This window comes from Pipra filicauda, unplaced genomic scaffold, assembly GCF_003945595.2.
Source record: "Pipra filicauda isolate LSUMZ 115617 unplaced genomic scaffold, ASM394559v2 scaffold303_size993520_pilon, whole genome shotgun sequence".
NCBI classification, from domain to species: Eukaryota; Metazoa; Chordata; class Aves; order Passeriformes; family Pipridae; genus Pipra; species Pipra filicauda.
This window is the reverse complement of record NW_024104425.1, coordinates 48,823-71,335: the sequence shown is the minus strand read 5'-3', so window position 1 is coordinate 71,335 and position 22,513 is coordinate 48,823. Positions and strand designations below refer to the sequence as shown.

At 36.3% G+C, this 22,513-nt stretch overlaps 1 protein-coding gene across 1 annotated transcript in view; it reads left to right on the top strand.

The window, feature by feature from the left end:
- Positions 1-22,513, top strand: part of LOC113982944 (protein eyes shut homolog) — a gene marked incomplete at its 3' end in the record, with an annotated part of 505,234 nt that overhangs the window by 442,402 nt on the left and 40,319 nt on the right. The window lies entirely within an intron of this gene.

Here is a 22,513-nt window from a genome sequence, read left to right as displayed (position 1 = left end):
CTTTTGTTACATTCTTAATAGGTAATATTCCTTCTTATGTAAGTAACGACACTGAGTGAAATGCAGTTAGCAAATACAGTTAAATCTGTATATCTTCCAAAATATTCTGAGGTTGTCAATGGATAACATTTGTAATTCATTAATTTCATATTGTTTCATAGTTGCAGTTTTATTTAGAAATTTTAATACTTCTGTCCTGAGCAGTGCTATTGATTCTGATGCTGGCCCTCATAAAGAAAATGAATAATGAGAATTTTGCATTTACTCAACTATAGATGTCACTAAAATTGCTTCTACACTTTTATTAAGAATGTGATTTGCAGTGTTGGGTTTATCTTCTATATAACGCTTTGGTATTACTACCCATGTAATTTGCTGAAGATTTATCCCATGGCCAAAGTTATTAAATTTTTTTTCTTTTCTCTTACGTAAGAGGGTTTTTTTGCTTTGTTTGGTTTTGGTTGTCAGTTTTTTCTTCATTTTTATCCTTAAATGCCTGAAAAAAGCAGATATTTTCAACTGTGTGATACTTCTGACCATTCCTTTGGCTAAACTAAAGTATGGATTAGGAGGACTAGTTGCCACTGGAGACTCTTCAACACTATTCAGGATAGCAACTTCAACAGGTGTTCTCTTTTCATGCTTTCTTAATTCCACTGTTCAGGTCTCAGTGAAAAAAAGTCTGATATCACACCTGTACCATATGTGGCTACCAATACTTCCACAGTTCTAAGGTCAGTACCTCTTCCCCAGCATAATTATGATACAATCATGTTTCTCATTCGTTCTTTAATGACATTTTCTGTTTTCACTACACAAGTCTCATCATTGAAGCAGCACCAGACTGTTACTTTATCTGCCACAAACACGAGTTCAGTAATTACTAACATACCAAGGGCTGAAACAGAATTAAATAGGCAGTCACTACTCTCTTGTGAATCAGTTTAAACTGATTCTACAAGTGCAGCTTCCATTCTCTCTAGGTGGCCTTGAAAGCATCCTGTAAAATTGGCAGGTGTTCTGATTAGCATCAGAAGAGCAGTAGAGATTGTACAAAGTCCTTTAATAATTTCTCATTCCCCCACTAAGATATATATCTAAAACCAGGTATCTTCCCTTTGTTAGTTGGTCATGAAACTCAAATGTAAACATCTCTTCCTAGTGGATATCTGGCTATTACTACTGCGTCATCCAAAGACTCACAAGCATCAAATCACAGCTTCTTCGAGTGAGTTAAGCTAAATACGTGCAGTATGTTCTATGATGATTAAAACTGAGGAATTCTCAGACCGAGATCTGCATATCAAACAGTCCCCATTTTATGAGATGTTTTGGATGTACTCAGGTGGTACACAATGATGGGAGCTACTGGTGGTATTTCTGGGTATTTATTTTCCTTATCCATCAAAATAACATCAGCAAAATTCACAGAACTGTCATCCTTGTGTGCCATTACAGGAAATGCACACACATATCTAATTGATTGAACTGCTTGTTCTTTCTTTTCCTTCACAAGAATCACATACTCATCTTCCATTTTTTGATTGATATGTCTAACTATTTTGCCTTCAAAGATTGTCTCTTTATCATTTTCATCACTACATCCTTTAAAGAGACAAATATAGACTTGACAAAATGAGTAGCTACTATTAAACAGCTGACAACAGGAAATTCAACAGTTACTGGAGGCAGAACTGCATGATCCAGTTATAGAGACCTGTTATTCATGAAGCTGGGGTACTTTCTAAAATGTTCAGCTGAGTCATGTATCTCAAGAACTACTTTTAACCCACAAAGTAAATAGTAGTTCTGAGTTCAAAACACATCTACTAATAAATGTAGGTGAGACTCTTAAAATGTTTTTGAAAATAATCTGATCAAGTATTCTTGATAGATATCTTCCTACAAAAACTTCAGGTATAGACTTACTGATGGGTACCCTGAAAAGTTGTCATTTTTCCAATCTCCTTGTGATGAGATATCCTACTTGGTTTTATTGACACAAGTTCCATCTGTACAAACAGAAATTTGTAAAATTATAGTGACAGAGAATTTATCTTTACATACATGTTATCCTATTTCAAGTTCTACCTTACAAGTGCATTAGCAATATTGTACTGAAACATGACTGTTGTGCATGATAAAGAACTTCTCGTGAGTCTAAACACTGTCTTACCTAAACTTCACAGTACATCTGCATCAGATTCAGTTTCTGGCCTTTTTCAGCTGATGTTATGTGTTGAGTTTCTTGTTTCTATTCAGACAACTTTTTGAGGTTGTGGAGTGTCTGTCAAAGCTGCCAGGAGCTTGAAAGAGATTTATTGTAATCAGGTAGCAGCCTGTTCAATGGATATGGCACCTGCTGCTGTATCTGACACAGGTGACTATTCTTCATGTTCTGCCACATAGGCTACTAGATCTATATAGAAGCAGGTTGGAGGCTGCTATAATGCTGACAAGGCAATCAGTAACTGAACAGTTTCACTTCACTGCAGTAATCTTTTCAGGATTTCAGGTGTACCTTTCATCACACTTATATATAAATTCAGGAGGTATTTCTATGGTTACAGTATATAAGTACATTTATTAGCATTTTTGAATGCAAAATAGGAATAGAGGAAAATGTATTTTCAGCTACTGAGATAATATTTTTTTCTATATAGTATAATTAACTTGCCCCTTCTCATTCCAAAATGAGACAGATAATATCTGGATTTTTTTTTAAAACTTTTGTAAAAACATTACAACATTTTGGAAATAAGTCTGGGAAATTAAAAGAACACAGAAAAGCTTACAAATTCTAGAATTAAATATTAAGGACTATTGACTGGTTTGGACTACATTTTTAAGCTGTATTTTTATAAAGCAAAATGAATACCCATAAAACAAAGGAGTGGTTTTTGACTTTTAATGACTTTTCATTTTTTGCTTGGAGGTTTATGTTGGAAAAAAATCACTTTATATCATTTATTCAAATCATATAGGAAAAAAACAAAGTAGTCTAGACCATGAGAGATATGTATAAAGGTGCCAAAAGACAAATAAAACATTTTTCTGGATTATAGAATAATGTTTTTTTTTTTCTGTGAATGCTTGTCTACATAGGTTTCATTCTTGGTATGCATGCACAGGTACACAGATCAAATTCTTAGTGCCAGAAGAATACTGTGCCTGTACTCATGAGGTCAAGTTGTCTGAGCATACCACCATGGATTCCCAACTGATCAAGATATGACCTAAAAAGTCATATTTTCCGTGGCTGGATTTTTTTTTATTTTTTATTGTAGTGAAAAGAACAGATGAGGAAGAACAATGAATCCCCAAAAGTAATACTTGCCCTTGTTTTGATGCATAAGCACATATATGCCTTATTTAAAGGAGGAAATAGGCCTATTAAAAAGCCAAGTGAGAAATGCTCTTGGATGAATAAGATCCTTAATACATTGGTGTATCTGCAGTAGAAGAAATGTGTCAAGCTGTTAAATCTGATGTATGCTTCTATACTTACTAGACCTGGTGTATTACTTAAACTTGGGAAAAAAATACTGATGATCCACCATAGATAACTCGCACTCTCTGAAAGTTGGATACAACATACTTTTCACATAATTTAAGATTCTTATTCTCTTCTGACAATGAATACATACATTACAGCGAGTTCTAAGAGAGTTCAAAATAGCAGGGAGCCCTTTTCTAGAAAGACCTCTAATCTAGAAAGGACCTATGAAAGATGGGACATATTTGGCAGAAAAATATATGCTTTGGTCCAGCCTCCAGGTATATATTTCCACTGCCATACCATTGCTTGTGGCAAATAACGTTTTGTAAACACATTTGTTCTGAGAAAAAGATATGTTTAGAGTTATAGAAATACTTTCATGTGACCAGTTTTTAATCATATGGAAATGTCTGTTAGCACTCTGCAAAATTCTGTATGCCTGTTTAATAACCCAATCCGTTTAATTACCCCATCCGTAATAGATGTGAATATTCTCCCCGTCACATTGATAATAGTGAGTTTTGAGTTTCAAAAGCTCTTCAACAAGAAGATAGTAAAAAAAAAACCCAAATCTTTAGAGGTAGTTTCCACAGTTATCCAAAGATTGTGAAGACATGTAATGATTTGTTCACTTGGTACTTCTGAACTAGATTGTAATGCTACAATGTATTCTATTACCAGCTTGAAAAAATAAGCCCATTTTTAAAAATGAAGGGCTATTTGGGTAAATTTGGTCTGCACATTTACAGACCACGTCTGTAGTAGTGGCTTCCATACAGGATATCCAGAAGCAGGAGTAAGTCTAATGAAAGTGCTGAACAAGACAGGGAACCTAAAGACAATGGACTCAGAAAAGGCCAAGGTGCTTGGTGCCCTTTTTGTCTTATTATTTACAGGTAAGACTGGCTTTTGGGAATCTCTGACACCAATAAAAAATTCTAGAACAAGGAAGGCTTGTCCTTGATGAGGATGAGGTGAGGGAACATTTAATAAAATTGGGGATACATGTGCCTTTTGGACCTGAAACAGTGGCACTCCCACAAATGCTGAGGGTGCTGACTGTAGTCATTGTGATGGTTTCCTGAGAGTCTTTGAAAGCTCATGGTGATCAGGAGAGGTTTCTGGTGACTAAAAGGAAGCATATGCTACTCCTGTATCCAGACTCACTTCAATTCCTGAAAAGGAAGGAAGAACAAGGAGGTGATTGGGAATAGATCACATGGGGCTATGAAGGGGAAATAGTGCTATCCTAGTTTTGTTTGGGATACAGTTAATTTTTGGTTTGGAAGCTGGTACAGTGCTGTGTTTTGAATTTCGTATGAGAATAATGTAGATAACACATTGATGTTTTGGTTGTTGCTAAGTAATTCTTACCATAAGTCAAAGACATTTTCAGTTTCCCATACTTTTCCAGGAAGGAATTGACATGAACTGAAATGCAGGAAGTTCTTTTTCTTTTCTTTCTTTTTTTTGTTTTTAATTATTTTTACACTATTAGGGCAGTCAAACATTGGAACAGTTGCCCAGAGAGATTGCAGAGTTTCCATCCTTGGAGACATTCAGAAATGAACTGAGAAATGCCCTGAGCACGCTGTTGTAGCTGACCCTGCTGTAGAGCACATGTGGTTAATCAGATGAACTCCAGAAGTCCATTCCAACCTCAGTTATCCTGTGATTCTTTGATACCCTGTAATTGTCAGGAGACAAATGCTTTTCAGACATTGTTTATAAAGACTTCTGTGCAAGTATCTAATTAGTCTCCAAGAGTGGGATTAATCTTACTTGTAGATATCCATTAGTCTGTGTAAGTTATACCACTCTGTAGTAAGTGAAGAGAAATGGTATCATCTGCTTTAGACATCTATTCTAGGATGGGATGTAAGTTTTTTCTCCTTTCCTCAATGTATACTATTCTTCCTCTTTGTACTTTTGGTTTTGGCAAAGGAATTGAATATTGGGTCAACTTTTCTGTTCATGTAATGTATGTGGATGATGGAACTCACAAAGGCATTTGAAAGACCAAACCAGTAGAACCAGATATCAATGTTAACAGTACATCTCAGAGAAATTGAAGCTACTATACAGCAGCTAACTGAATTTACTTCTATTACTTACGGAGAAAAAAATTCATTAAACAATACTTCACTGAAGTGGATTTTCATCCCTCTGTTGAGTCACATACTTCCACTGCCTAAAATGTCTTCAATATTTCATTATTTCCTTTAAGACTGCCTAACATATGAAGAAGGTTCTAAAAATATTATTAATAATACTCAAATTGGCACATGCTACAGAACTCTTAATATCATTTTGTTTAAAATTTTGCTCTACAAAATTCCAAATTTTGTTAAGATGCTGTTAGTTAAACACTCTTAGCAGAAAACAAGATTCAGAGTTTTGATTTTGACACTGTTTGCTTTCATAATGTAATGTTTTTTCAACTTTCTCCTTTATCAAGTTCTATTTAATTATAGGAAAGTGTATACCAGGGTTTCTGAAGAATGTTGAGATTACATGACACTTTTTGCCTTCTAATTCTGCTTTATCATATTGAACTGTGTATGTTGTATTCACTAGGTTTTTCATCACTCTCATGATACCTTTAAGCTTTGTCTTTTATCAGTTCTACCAGACATATTATTATTCATCCCATTTTAGTTTCCCTGTTCTCAGTAGCTGTAATCACATGCTGTTTTTAAACACATCTTGTTATATCTGCTACATCAAGGAGGGAAACACTTTTAGCATAGTGAAGTTACTGGCTATGTAGGTTAACATGGAATTTCATGCAAATTGAATGCTTTGAACCCTGCTCTATTATTTGCAATATATTTGTAACTTCTAGAAGCTTGAAACTGGTAACTTTCCAGACCTCTTCCACAAGCAGTCATTCTCTCTAGAGCTCTGGTAAAGAAGATGTAGAAGTGTTAATGCCATCCTGGCCTGCTTCTGCTTTTACTTAAGTGCAACCTGCTGCCCTGCAGGCAAAAGCATTTTGAGTCTGTAACTTTTAAGTGCTTTTCGTACTCTGACTGCTTTGTATTCAGACTTCTAAGCAAGCCAGATATATAGGCAAATGTATGGGAATTCTAGTAAATATGTCATAATAGTTTAATAGTGGACTTAGCAGTGTTAGGTTAACAGTTGGATTTGATGGTCTTAAAAGTCTTTTCTACCCCCAAAAATTTCTATGTTTCTATGAATATAGTGATATGTAAAAAACTACATTTGTAAATTATATATATTGTATATACACAGACCCTGTTGTCTATAAGGCTTGTAAAATACACTCACAAACACACAGAGAAATGTCCATACATGTACACATTCCATACTTCTGATATAGACAAATATGTTCCTCAGTACCAATACGAACAGGTCTTAGTTCAATCATACTGAAAAATAGTTTGGCCATTCTGAAAATACTGCCTTTTAACTTCCCTTCGTCAAATATTTAGTTCTAAGGTCAACAATCCTTAGTAACCATCTCACCAAAATTCTATATCTGTGTAGAAAATGATGTTTCTTTTCTGTTTAAATATTGCACAGATATACAAAAAGTCTATCAACATTTGTTAATGTCATACTTTCAAATCTGTAATCTGGTTTGTCATAACAATACAGAATGATTTGAAAATTTCAGAGGATCACTTTCAATCTTGTTTTTATATGAATCTCTTTTGATATAAGTGAAATGTTGATAGTGGAGGCAAAATGGTATCTCAGGTGATATTTCTAATTACAGTGAAATATGGAAGACACATTTCAGAACAAAAAGAGGGAAGGAATTTTACTCATTTGAAAGAAGTATCACAATGTAATATGTGACAAGTCCCAAGTCTTATAGCATCTATGGCCTATTTATAAGAAAATGGGATTGACAAAGTGTGAAATAGTGGTTTATATATCATATTATATAAAAAGTTTAAACATGTAAATGAATGACAGTTCACAGACTGTAATGATTAAGTCCACCCTGATGTATATAACATCTAATGAGCCTCTTAATATTGTAACATACACAACACTGAAAATATTTACACTGTATCTGAAGAGCATAGAAGTGGTGTTGATCAGGTGATTGACATTAGAGCCTTCAGAGAAAGTGAGGTTAAAGAAAGTATACTCCTTTAATAATTTAATGTTCCTGACATTCCTTCACATTTCCATTTATTTTATTATGCACTATTAGTCAAATGAAATTGAGAGCAATTAAGCCAGTCTGTTAAAATTAGGTCACCTCATTTTAATTTCAGAAATATTTTACCGTGATTTTTCACTTTTTTTTGCCTATGTTATCGGCAGACATAAAAAACATAAAAATATAAAGCTAAAAAAATATAACAATCATAATGACTTCAGGCAATATTTTTACTAACCATTTTAAAAACTGCTATGAGAAACTAATTCACTGTATTTTGTAATATGTGGCTGTAGAATATACAGACTAGTTTCTTTCCACAGAAATTGACAGGGAGACTTTTCAAAGAGATTGCTTACAAGGATATATCTATAATGAAAGCCTTTTTTCTGATGATTGTGATTTGCATAAATGGCAACATAAATTATTTAGTTGCAAAAATATATATACTTATTTTATATATATATATATGTATACACCTCTGAGATATATATGTATATACTTATGATATATATATAATTATATCCCAGCACAGGAAAGACATCAACCTATTAGAGCAAGTCCAGAGGTGGACCATGTAGATGATAGAGGAATGAAGCATCCCTCCTCTGAGGAAGGGCTGAGAGAATTGGGATTTTTCAGCCTGGAAAATAGAAGGCTTCAGGATGACCTAGTTGTGGCCTTCCAGTAGCTGAAGGGAGCCTAGAGGAAAGAAGAGAGAATATTGACAAGACCATGTAGTGACAGGACAAGGGGGAATAAATTCAAACTGAAAAAGCGTTGATTTAGATTAGATATTAAGAAAAAATTCTTTACTGTGGGGGAAATGAGACACTGGAACAGGTTGCCCAGAGAAGTTGCGAATGCCCCATCCCTGGAAGTGTTCAAGGCTGGGTTGGATGGAACTCTGAGCAACCTGGTTTAGTGAAAGGTGCACCTGCCCATGGCAGGGAATTGAAACTAGATCATCTTTAAGGTTTCTTTGAACTCAAACCATTCTATGATTCCAAGATGTTTGCCAAACATATAATGAGATTAAGCTTTTAAAAATAATGTTACTATTTTAGGTAGGATGTCGTTGTTCTAAGAAAAAAGGTGTTATAGATACTCACCTGTAATAAGTTAAAATTCCCTTTTGAGTTAAAAACTATATTATGCCTTCTAACCATCAAAAGTGTTCCAGTAATATTTAAACATTTTCTAGACTTGGCAATATCCATCTGTGCAGAAGGTCATTTTACTTGATATTCCCAGTTATTCTAAAACAGAAAGAATTTTGATATTGGAAATAAAATTCTTGGCATACCTGCCAGTGAAAGCAGATTTTGAGTTTCAGGGGTGGAGAAGTCATTTGAGAACTATATCTATGACAGTCAATAGCTCCTGTCACTTAGTGTTTCAAAGCCAGTGGGATCCATGAGCGGCATCTTCTCCTGGGACTGATAAATTCTTGATAACATCTTCTGTCTTTGAAAAAATAGCACTCTAGGAAATTTTCTACAGGCATAGTTAACATATGATTGGGAAAAACAAACAAACAAACTAACTAACAACCTCCCCACTCCCCAAGAAAATAAGTTGAACAGTACAAGTATTTCTGAGATAGGGAAGTTATTATTTTACCAGTAACTCAAAATATTTTTCTGGTTTTGTTAAAAATGCATTTTATGTTAAGATTGTGTATATACGGTTTTAATTTAAAGACATTTGAACCAACTGAACTATATAGCATTTGAGCCAACATTCATCTGCATAGCCAAGAGTACAGTTTTGAAATTCTTAAGATGTCATTTGTGTGGTTGGTTGTGAGGAGCCTAAAAAGAGTAGAATTAACTTTATTTGAAGAATAGCAAATGAAAGATATGAGGTATTCCATGCAGCTCACACTTTGCATTTACATTTTGGAGCAGTTAGTGCAATTACTGAATTAATTATGCTTTGCTCTTAAACTCTTATTTTTAATATATTCAAAATAAATCATAATGGTCAACTTCTATGGTAATGAAGAATTTTAGACTCATGAGAACCTCCTACTAAGACTTTCTGTTGTTATTTATTTGAAAAACCTATTATTTGTTACAATATGAGAAGCATCTCAAATGCACAGATTGCTCTTCAAAGATACTGTTACATGCCCTGGAGTTAAGTTATCCTTAGGGATGATTTAGCAGCACTCAGAAAGTGTAAACACTATCACTTCAGCTGTTCCTTTAGCCTAGTCAAGGAAGTAAATATGTTCCCATATGATTCCCTCAAGTGAGTAACTCCTCACCAGCAGTGATAAGGTCTGATAGTAACTGGACCAAAGAGAAGAGTACAATAGGAGGGTTACACCATTGGATTCTAGCGCTAAGTCTCTAATCCTATAGCGAAAAAAATTGTTCAAATTCTGAGCAAACTTGACTTATATTGAATTTTAAGTAATGTGAATTCTCAGACTACATCCTGCTAAGACAAATTAATAAATATTTAAGGAAAAATAATTCTTTTCCTTTGATTGGAATCACCGCTTGCACAGACATCATAGTAAAATAGAGGAAGTGTGGGCTAAACATTATCTATAAGTCTTAGTTTTGTTCTCAAAACAGTCATATTTGTATAGATATAAAGAGGTTAACATGGTTTTGAAAGTAAAAGAAGGAAAAAAATCTCCTCAAATGCTGTGATATGTGTTTGCGTTGGAGGCATCTGTAGGATTGGGAGACTGAAAAGGTAAAAATGTTTGACATGGATGGGTGGGGAACACTGCAGGGTCAGGACAGGATAAACAAAAGTGTGTGTACAGTGAGATAACAGGGGAAAGGAATCAAGCAGAAAACTTGATCGAGAATGTGAGATATTGAGAATAACATGTTTAGAAGCAAGACCTGAAATGGTACAACAGGTTATTGGCCCTGGAGAAGACTGCAGTGCCTGTACTCTTCCTGGATACCCTTCAATTTCTGTCAATGTATCAATCTTAAAATTGTCCATATTTGCTCTAGTGGAAGCAAGAGCTAAATACCTTCTCATGAGCAAAGCAGTAGTCCTCCTACTATGTGTCGTGTCGGCTCACTATTTTACCCTCTCATTACCTCAAATTTTAACTGGCTTGTAGAGTTGTGATCAATGGTGGATTATGCACCTCAGACCTTTGACATGGGATTTGTCTTGTTTCAGGTAACTGGTAAATCTTTGTGTGCAGTTATGGGAAACATAAAATGACTTCATAAGCCAATCCTATTTTTTCCTTTAATGTCACATGGGTCACTTTTGTCATAAAGACTAAACTGATTACTCAATACTCTTGAGATAATTGTTCCTGATTAACAGTAAGTTGCCCTGTGACATGGCTTGGCCTCCCAGCAATTTTTCATGCATGGCTATTCTTTTTCCTTCTTCTTGAAAAGAAAGATGCAACACATTTTTCACTGTTAGTAAGTATACAGTGTGGAGTTGGAGCAATTTCTCTCTTGTCTTTACTGTCTAAAACCTGCTTCAGAAATTAGAGGTACCTTAAATACCTTTATACACCTCCTTCCTAGTACTGCCTGTGTGTGTACAGTACAGTATTAAACAGTTGTACAAAACAGCTGATGATAAATGTCTGTTTGCAAAAGAAAAAGGCTGTGCTTTTTCTGCACATCTAAATAGGTCAAGAATATATCAGATGAAAAATGTTTTATCTTTCTTATTGAATGTAAAAAGCTGCTCCCTATCTAAAGGTTGTAACTTACAGCTTTTGGGTCACTGTCGTCTGTGTTGTGGGGAAAAAAAAAGTGGCTTAGTCTCTCTTGGCATAATTTATTGCAAGGGTTCTTTTTTACTTCCAGGCTGGGCAGGTGCAAGCATGTTAATCCCTACATCATGATTTGCACTGTAGCAAACCTTCATATATTCAAATACCAAAGAAACTCTGCCTTTTAAAGTATCACAAACATTTACCTATATGGCAATTCAGTCATTGTGTATATCACAAGTCATTGTGTGTATCGCAAGCCGGTTTTGTACTAGTAAATCTAAAAAATTAATTTGAGAATAACTGTTTAGAACTATTTAGTGTTCAGAATCTACTTAGTATCTGAATAAAAGAGTCAGGAAAGTTTGGAGGCAATAAAACGTACTGAAGACGGTCACTTTAGAAATGTGAGTTAAAATCTTATCCCTTCTTTCATGATATAAACAGGAATGAAAATATTTTTCCTTACACAAAACATCAGTTCTGTTCCGATGTAGTGCTTCTATCATAGATAGCATTGTGTCATTAGGTGCCTGAGAGCATTGTCCAAATGCTTCTTGAACTCTATCAGGCTTCGTGCTGTGGCCACTTCTCTGGGAAACCTGTTCCAGTGCCCAACCACTCTTTGGGTGAAAAACCTCCTCCTTATATCCAACGTAATTCTCCCCTGACAGAGCTTCATGCTGTTTCCTCGGGTCCTGTTAGTGGTCACAAGAGTGAAGAAATCTCTACATCTTGGAAACAGATGTTTCAGCTGTTCTGGAGCTTGTGGCTTCTGCAAACCCTTGTCATATAAGCAGAATATATTTCAGACCTTTGTAGAAATATCATGGCTTCCAAATCTGAAAGACAGTCATCCTCTGAAACTACAGAACTCTTCCATATATTTGGCATTCCAACATGTGTTGCATCTGATTAGCCCACCTATCTCTGCATGAATCCTCATAATTTTTAGAAGAGGAAGAATAGTATTTTTTTAGCCACTCTTGACTGCAGGTTTTAGTTGTGTTTATAAGACATCTGGTAAATAGGCTTCACATGATTACTAGATCTATGTGAATGTGGTTACAGCAGAGGTTATTTTAGGGCATAAAAGATTTATTTTTATTAAATTTATCTTAGTATTTTGGAATTTAAAATCTTGAGTTTTGAAGCTAAAGAAGAAAATTAAAAATTTCACTATTAGGATTAGAAAATATTAATTTACTACATTTTTAAGTGGTTTATATTAAACATGCAGTATATTAAAAGGGGAAAGAATTGAAGGGATTTGATTTTTTTCCGCGTGTAATGCTTTGAAGCAGATAGATCTGTTTGTGTACTTATTTCTTAAGTTAATGCTTCTATTTAAAATATGTAATTTTTTTCTTCTAGTAATAATTTACCTTTTCTATTCCTCTTTTTTTCTTAACATCAAATGTAAAAAGGAAATAGAGCACCTATCAGCGATGCTCTGGTGCTGAGTTATGTTCCTGACCACCTCTAAAATCGTGAACCATTAAATCTTACAGTTTTTATTACAGACTACTGGATAGCCATCATGTTGAAAGATAGTTTCCTGTTGAAGACGAAAAAATAGAGCCAAGTTCTGTAATACTGACTCATCCAAAATCCCTTAGTTATGTGAGCTTTTCACTGTAACTTAACTGAATTTTTTTCCACCTTGAACAGACTGTCTCAAGATCAAGTAAAGTACTATTAAACTCTATTATTTATTTTATCTTCATTTAAAGGTAGTAGCTTCAGAAATCGCATAAAACAATATGTCATGGCAAGCACTTGGCAAAATTTCAGAATTTACACTTCTATGTGGTCAATAATCCAGGTGATGAACCTTAGTAGCTCACATAAATAAGAATGTAAGAATGGTTTTGTTATAAATTCACCCTTCAAATTTTTGTCTGTTTTAAGACAGCTTATTCACATTAGCAGCATGCTCTACATATTAGAATTACCAGCTCCTAATTCAAGAACAAAACCATCTGAATATTTTTACCACCGTATTCAGTGAGAGTTGTATCTATATTGACTATGGAGCACTTCAGCATAAAGTCACTGTGTATTACTTTAGCTGCTCCTACAGGCACATTGTATCTTAGATAATCAGTTAGATCATTTGTTTCAGTTATTCTCCCACGAATTAGTATGGCTGGTCAGGAGTTGGCACTACTGGCATAGAAACAGTATGCACTGAATTTTGGTTTAGAATGAAACATACTGTCCTCTAAGTCTGCTTTATCATCGTTGAGACCACAGGAAAGAAATGGCAATGGACTCTCTTCCAGTTTAACTTCGTGCCCTTTCTGTCTCCTATTCTCTTCAAAAGTATACTAACACACCTGACACAGTACCACAGTGAAGCACTTGAAAAAATAAGTTGTTTAGACATCTTGGGACTGATAGAAATTACTGAGTTTTCATAAAGTGAAATGCTGTTGCTTTCCATCTTTTGAGATGCTTTGTGGTATCCTAACACATTTATGGATCTTGAAGTCTTGGAAAACACTACGAATTCCAGCTTCCCAACTTCTGAAAGGAGTTCTTTTTGTCCTTGCAGTTTTTTATAATTACAGGTACAGTATTTTCTATATTTCTTCTGGATTTTGGAGATCTTTCTTTTTTCAGTTCTTAAATAAGTGTCACTTATTTGTGTTGCATATATATATATATGCATATATATATGCATATATATATTCCAGCAAATGAATGCTGGAAACATACAGCAGGTAAGTGTAGATGAGGATGTCCTTTTAGGGCAGCAACAGTTCTTTCCCTTTGCATGTTCTCAGAAATGAAGATAGCTAGAACCTCCCTTCTTTATCTAAGCGGTAGTAAGGATAACTACCTTTACATTAAGATGCACTTCCCAATAAAAGTAAAATACTTGCAGCCATCTGAAAAAAAAGTTATTGTAACGTTCATTTCTCAGTAACTGCTAGCTTGTAACTATTCAATCAGCACTAATAAGAGAGTCAGTAAAAGCACAGAAATGAGAGAAAAATGCATACATATTATGATCTACTGTTTTTCATTTATAAATAGTTTTGTAGTCAAGTCTCTCTTACATTTTAGAATGATGTTTCTTTGTAACAAGTTGACTTCACTAAAATATTTACTTAGAGTTTAACATAAATGGTATAACTGTGTGCAGAAGTGTGACTTCCATTTAATAGATAAATAAAACATTTCTTGAAGGTACAAGTACAAAAATCAGGAGTTATTTTTATTGTTGTGATTATTTATAATATACTTTTAAATTTGCCACTTCCCATCTAGCAGATAAATAATATTCTGAGAGTGAGTTTTCTTTCCTGGAAGTCTCCCTTGTAGTAAGCATAAAAGGTTTATTGTTGCATCCATTGTTACTGTCGTACTCATTAATTTTTTAATTTTATATTTTGGATTCTTGTTTTGGTTTTCTGAGCTTCTTTTGGTCTGGAACATATCTGTAACACCGGATATAAGCAATGATCCCTTGAGCTCATAATGCTAACAATAAAATATTACTTCAAATCCTTTAGCAGAAGAATCATCTGAAAGGCAGGGCATCTCTTTTTATTCTTCAATGTTATTATAAGACTACATATAAATACATAAAAATGCTCACATTTGTGTAGGTATATGTTTCATAGGAAAGCAAGTCCTTTGTATAATCTTATAAGAATTTGCTAATGGGTGTAAATGCTTCCTGTCATGAACTTGATTTTACTATATCTTCAGTTAGCTCTATGTGTTTTGTTACATCAGTTTTAAAATCCTTATAGGTTCTATGAACTTTTCTGTTAAAAATGTAGATAATTTTTTAATGTATATTATATATCAATCTTATATACCTTTTTTCCAAGGCCTTGGAGTGGGTAACTAAAATTTGTTTTTGTCGAGTGTAATTTTTTTTAAATAGGGAAAAAATCACAGAACAAAAACAGTAGATGTTTCAGTGACTTGTAGTTAGATAAGTATATTTCAAATGATTTTTACTGAGGCACCCTTTTTGCTTCTTAAAAATCATTGCTGTTATTGCTGTAGCAACTGCTGAAAGTATCATGACCTGTTTGCAGGGTAAGCAAGTGTGGGTCACATGAATGATACAAATGTTCTTGGACTTAATTTGTAAAAGCTGTTTAAACACCCATTTCACTGAACTTCAGCACTATAAACCTTGTTCTGTATGTTTTAGAGCCATTAAAGCTTAATCCACTACATTTGTAATGGATGATTAATCCTTGTTCTTTACTAATTTCAATTGAGAACATTTTAATACCAACGCTTACTTCAGTGAAATAACTGTAGTTATACTAATAAAGCATTAACTTTGATGAGATTGCAAAATATCCACTCCTAAGCTGCTAAGGAAACCTGACTGTGTGAGTGTGGGGGTGTAGTTTCCTTAACAAGAAGCATCAGTAACTTTTTTCTTCGTAGGTATGATACAAGCCCTCATTGCTGAACTTATTTCGCTTCCTTCATATTCCAACTCTCAAATTTAACAGAAGAAAAAGAGCAAACAATTACAGTATATAGAGTTAATTGCTGACAATGATCTAAGTGCAAATGCAGAGTTTAAAAATACTGTCTCATAAATTTATTAGAGAGTTCTAATTAATAAAAGACAAAACCTCTTTCCTTAGTTCCTGAATTATTACTGAATCTGAAAATGCTTGCAAATAAGTGTGTACAATACCTGACTTGAAAATGCAAAGCTATCCAGGGCTTCTGCAATGGTAGTAACAGCTCCTTGAGAGTTAAAGTTATCATCAGGATAGCTTTCTATTTTGCATACTTTCGGTTTTCAATACAGACAAAAAATGGTTTAAGAAACAGTGATTGTAAAATAAGGTGTATTTATTGAATATTATAAGCAAGGCCGTTAAATATGAAATTAAAAAAAAACAAACGCACATCTTTCAGGTATTTGCAAAGTAAGGGAGTTAATGAGAGACTGTTTTTCACCACCAGGATCTATGACTTATTTGTCACATTACATACAACTTTCTTCTCCTCAATGTGATCAAAGCCCAGTCTCCAAATTAGCTAAAGACTGCCTGGTGTTTTATTGTTTATAAGGCATAACAACCGTGATGCTTCTAATGCCTCATAGTGTTGATTTAATCACCTGTCACTTTATTCAGCACATATCAAGTATCACAGGCTGTCGAGTTATAAATCTACATCTGAAAAGCATACAAGCGTTTAGGAACTCTTAAGGAGTGCAACATGCTGGAATATGCCAGGAAAGGGAGGAGAATAGAACCTAATCAGCTATGGCTTGTCTGACCCTGTTTTTTAACTCATTCACATTTGCATTTAAAATATGTTGATGATTTGTGAAAACAGCCCTGGAAGCAGGGATGGAAAGCAGTAGTCTGTTCTGACTGTTCTAATCACAGGACTAGAAAACTGGGTGCCCCCCTCTCTAAGTATTTAATGCTCTTTTCTACAAATGTAAAGCAGCAAAGATAGAGATTATCTGTCATTGTAGAGTACTTAGAAATGGACTATAGAAAGTGCTAGAGGAAACTGGTATGGCTAAGTATTGTCTAAATAAAGAAAATTAAAGACAATAAATTCTGAAACTCTGGCAGGCTAAACATAAAAATATAAGAAAGATCAAAAAGTCTTTGAAGAACAAGTAGCAAAATGTGTCTAATCTAATAACATATTTTTCTTATTTATTTCAAGGGCAGGATGTCAGTGAACAAGTTTATAAGGTTGATAGATAAAGGTAAAAAAAGGGTAATGGAGAAGCCAGGAACATTACAGAAAAACTGAAATCAACCTTTACATCTTTTTTCACTTTATTCTGTCTTCACTTAAAAGAAACTGAGTAAGCATTTAGACTGGATTCCTTCTTTGAGTGTGAGCTTTCTAAAGGATCTTTTTGTAAAAAAACCTACAGTGGCGATAGTTAAATAAAAGAGGAAAATGAACATTATACAGTTTTGGTTTCTTCAATACCAAGTCAGGTTTAGGCAAGACATTAACTGTGATCCCAGAAAAGGTTTTAGGAGAGCTCCAGGAAGGTACAAGCCATAAGAATAATGTCCTACTGTATTAGATAAGGTAATAGAAATAATATTTAAGAATAGAATTGGTGAATACACAGCTAAATATGACCTAGTTATGAACAATCATAGAATCATAGAATCAACCAGGTTGGAAAAGACCTCTAAGATCATCAAGTCCAACCTTTGATCCACTACTGCCGTGATTATTAGACCATGGCACTAAGTGCCACATCCAGTCTTATCTTAAAAACCTCCACAGACAGAGAATCCACCACCTCCCTGGGCAGCCCATTCCAATGCCTGATTACTCTCTCTGTAAAAAATTTCTTCCTAATATCTAACCTAAACTGCCTCTGGCACAGCTTGAGACCATGCCCTCTTGTCCTACTGCTGGTTGCCTGGGAGAAGAGACCAATCCCCACCTGGCTACAACCACTTTTCAGGTAGTTGTAGAGAGTGATGAGGTCTCCCCTGAGCCTCCTCTTCTCCAGGCTGAACAACCCCAGCTCCCTCAGCCTCTCCTCATAGGACTTGTGCTCAAGTCCCTTCACCAGCCTTGTTGCTCTTCTCTGGACCTGCTCCAGCACCTCAATATCCTTCCTGAACTGAAGGACCCAGAACTGAACACAGTACTCCAGGTGTGGCCTCACCAGCACTGAGTACAGGGGAAGAATCACTTCCTTGGACCGGTTGGCAACACTATTCCTGATCCTGGCCTTCTTAGGCACCTGGACACACTGCTGGCTCATGTTCAGCTTCCTGTCAATCCAAACTCCCAGGTCCCTTTCTACCTGGCTGCTCTCCAGCCACTCTGTGCCCAGCCTGTAGCACTGCATGGGGTTGGGTTGTTGTGGCCAAAGTGCAGGACCCGGCACTTGGCCTTGTTGAACCTCATCCCATTGGAATCAGACCATCTCTCCAGCTTGTCCAGGTCCCTCTGCAGAGCCCTCCTGCCTTCCAGTTGATCAACACTCCCCCCTAACTTAGTGTCATCTGCAAATTTGCTAATGGTGGACTCATTTCCCTCATCCAGGTCATCAAGAAAGATATTAAATAGAACTGGACCCAACACTGATCCCTGCGGGACACCACTAGTGACCGGCTGCCAACTGGATGCAGCACCATTCACCACCACTCTCTGGGTCTGGCCCTCCAGCCAGTTCTTAAGCTGGCAGAGAGTCCCCCTGTCCAAGCCGTGGGCTGCCAGCTTTTTCAGGAGTATGCTGTGGGAGACGGTGTCAAAGTCTTTGCTGAAGTCCAGATACACCACATCCACAGCCTTCCCCTCATCCACTAGGCAGGTCATCTGATCATAAAAGGAGATCAGGTTGGTCAGACAGGACCTGCCCTTCCTAAACTGGTGCTGGCTGGGTCTGATCCCTTGTCCATCCTGTAAGTGATTGCTCTGAGGATGATCTGCTCCATAACCTTGCCAGGCACTGAGGTCAGGCTGACAGGCCTATAGTTTCCCAGGTCCTCTTTGCAGCCCTTTTTATGGATGGACGTGACGTTTGCCAACTTTCAAACATCTGGGACCTCCCCAGTGAGGCAGGACTGTTGGTAGATGATGGAGAACGGCTTGGCGAGCTCTTCTGCCAGCTCCCTCATCACACTAGGATGTATCCTGTCTGGTCCCGTAGACTTGTGGGGATCCCAGTGGCTCAGCAGGTCGCTAACTGTTTCCTCCTGGATTTACAGGGGGGCTATTCAGCTTCCTGTCTCTGTCTACCACTGCCGGAGACCAGTTGTCCAAAGGACAACCTGTCTTACTGTTGAAAACTGAGACAAAGAAAGTGTTGAGTTCCTCAGTCTTTTCCTTATCTTTGGTGATTGTGTTCTCCCCCATGTCTAACAAAGAATGGAGGTTTTCCTTGCCCCTTCTTTTGCTGTTGATGTATTTGTAGAAGAATTTCTTGTTATCCCTAGCAGAAGTGGCTAGATTGAGTTCAGATTGTGACTTTGTCTCTCTAATTTTCTTTCTACATGATCTAACATTATTCCTAAACTCTTCATGAATAGCCAGCCCTTTTTTCCATAATATGTAAGCTCTCTTTTTTCCCCTAATTTCCTTCAAAATCTCCCTGTTCAGTCAGGCTGGCCATCTTCCCCCTCAGCTCACCTTTTGGCACACTGGAACAGCCTGCTCCTGTGCATTCAAGACGTGCTTCTTGAAGTATGTCCGTCCTCCTGGACCCCTTTGTTTTCAAAGTCTGTTTCCCAAGGTACCCTCTGAACCAGTCTTCTGAGTAGGTTGAAATCTGCCCCATGGAAGTCCAGGGTAGGAGTTTTATTGATGGCCTTCTTTGTGTCCCTGAGTATTGAAAACTCTATTATTTCATGGTCACTGTGCCCCAGATGGCCTCTGACCACTGCATCTCCCACCAACCCTTCTCTGTGAACAGCAGGTCTAGCGGGACCCCACCCCTGGTAGGCTCATTTACCAGCTGGAGCAGGAAATTATCCTCTATACACTCTAGGATTCTCCTAGATTGTCTCTTCTCTGCTGTGTTGAGTTCCCAGCAGACATCTGGCAGGTTAAAGTCGCCCACAAGGAGAAGGGCTGGCGATTTTGAAACATTTGCCAGCTGCTTGTAGAATAATTTGTCACCCTCATCATCCTGATTAGGCGGTCTATAACAGACTCCCACCAGGATGTCAGCCTTGTTGGCCTTCTCCCTGATTCTGGTCCACAGGCACTCAACCTTATCTTACTGACTTCAAGTTCTAGAGAGTCAAGAGTCTTTCTAACATACAGAGCCACCCCTCCACCTTTCCTACCTTGTCTCTGTCACTTCTGAAGAGCTTGTAGCCATCCATGGCAGCACTCCAGTCATGCGAGTCATCCCACCACGTTTCCATGATGGCGACTACATCACAGCTTTCCTGCTGAACAGTGGCTTCCATCTCCTCTTGTTTATTACCCATACTGTGTGCATTGTTGTATATGCACTTCAGCTGGGCTGCTGACATCACTTTTAACTCTGGTTTCCACCCTTAGGCTCATCTCTGGAGAGCCTGCTTTCAACCCTTCCCCCTTCAAACATAGTTTAAAGGCTTCCTGATCAACCCCGACAACTTATGGGCTACAGTCCTTTTGCCCTTGCTAGATAGATGAAGCCCATCTGACTCTAGCAGGCTCCGTACCATAGAATTTGCCCAATGGTCAAAAAAACCAAAATTCTGCCAGTGGCACCAATCCTTTAGCCACCCATTGGTAAGACAGGTTTTCCTGCTCCTCTCCTCATTCATCCCAACAAGTCTGGTTTGTTTTGTTTTGTTTGTTTTTTTTAAGAGAAATGCTACTGTAAGACTTATTGGAAGGCTTGGAAGAGTTAGCTGATGTGTGGATAAGAGATTGATGGAAGATTTCTAAATTTCTAAAAGGCTACTGCTGAGTCCCTAAAAACAGATTTTTATGGAAAGTGATCAGCTAGAGGGCAGGAAACAGTAAAACAGTAAAAGCTTATGTACTTTAAAACAGAGGAGAGGTTTGACAGCAAAAATCTCTGTATAGTGTCTACTGAGTCCCTTGGAAAAAGTCTTACTGTCATCACTAAAGGGATGTTACTGTTCCCTGCTTTTCTCAGGTACATGTTATTCCTTGTTCCTGTTACAAACTCCTTTCTGGAAGTATGTCTTACTCTGTTTATCCCAATGGAGTAGGTTTCTGGAGAAGGACCATTCTCTTCCATCCTCAGCTTGCAGTGTTTCTGCTCACTGGTAGTGTAGTAGAAGGGCAAAAGCTAATGGGTATTTCCTTGTTGCTGCTGGGAGTCATCCCTTTAAAGGTAAACTATGAATAAACAAGATAAAGCCTCTGTCATCACAAAGTTATTCTCTACATTAAAAAGCCTATCTTTGAACACAGTAAACTTTGGTTGAACTCTTTTGAAGATGGAGAGGAAAGGGAGAGAAAGTGAGTGTCAGGGAAATAGGATAAATGTTCACTGACTTAAGTGAAAAAAGCTATTCATGTAAGCAATCACTGGGGAAAACACTGCAAAATATAGAACTTTAAGTACTCTTGGGATCTTACCGAGTGAGAAATATGATAATTAGGTAGTGTTTTGACTTGCAACAAGCTATGAGTTGAGCCAGTATATTTTCTCAAGTGGATATCTTCAGTGGTATTTCTGAAGTCAGAAGTAGTGAGTGCTTTATCAGTGTGAGTGCTTTATTAATTAAATCTAGTGAATGAGTGGGGTTTGGGGGCAGATAAAATGGGGATAAAGTGACAGGGAAAGGAAAAGTAGTCTGGGATTTTTAGACTCCCCTCCCTCACTAATATAATCAGTGTTTCTATCCCTTCTCTCTCACTCTCTCTCCTTCTTTGAATCTCTTTGTCTTCTGCTACACCTGTTTGATCAAAAGTTAATCAATTTATTCACAGAATGGTGTGTCTTAAAATCCCATAATTTCTGATACTGATGAAATGATGCCCCTATTGCAAATAAACAAATGATCTTCCTTCGAGAGTCAGCTGAATTGGTTTTCATTTTGAAGTACGTTTTAGCATCAGGACATGAGTGAATGCCAGCCTTTTCTCCGTGCTACAATACTTCAAAATGTAACTGTTTGTTAAGTACCAAACAAAACTGAAATTGAAATATTAATGTCAAGATCTTTAAAAGAATCAACCAAAAAAAAAAAACCAAAAACATAAAACACACAAAAAAACCCAAAACAAACAACAAAAAACCCAAAAATAAAAACAAAAAACCAACCAACCAAAAGAAGAAAAAAAAAAACAAACTACAAAACCCAACAAAACAAACAAAAAAAACCCCCTATGCATCAGTTAATTTCAGAGCTATGAAAGATTGATATCTATCTTTCAACCTTGAGATCAAGGAGAAAGGACCTTCATATTTTATTTCGTTAATATCCATCGGCTTTATGTCAGTAGATTGCTAAAGTCAGTAGATATAATAGTAGAACATGATCAAAGAATATTTGTATATTCTTTGATATAAGAATATCTGTAATACTCAGATTCTGTTTGTGTATTTGATTTAAAGTATAAACTGTCATTTGTCTAAACTGTGAAAAAATCCACTCATATGCATGCTGTTTTAAAAAAAACATAGTGATTGAACCTGAATAGAGCAGTTCACAATTAAATTAATTTTTAAATAATGTTGTGAGAGTGT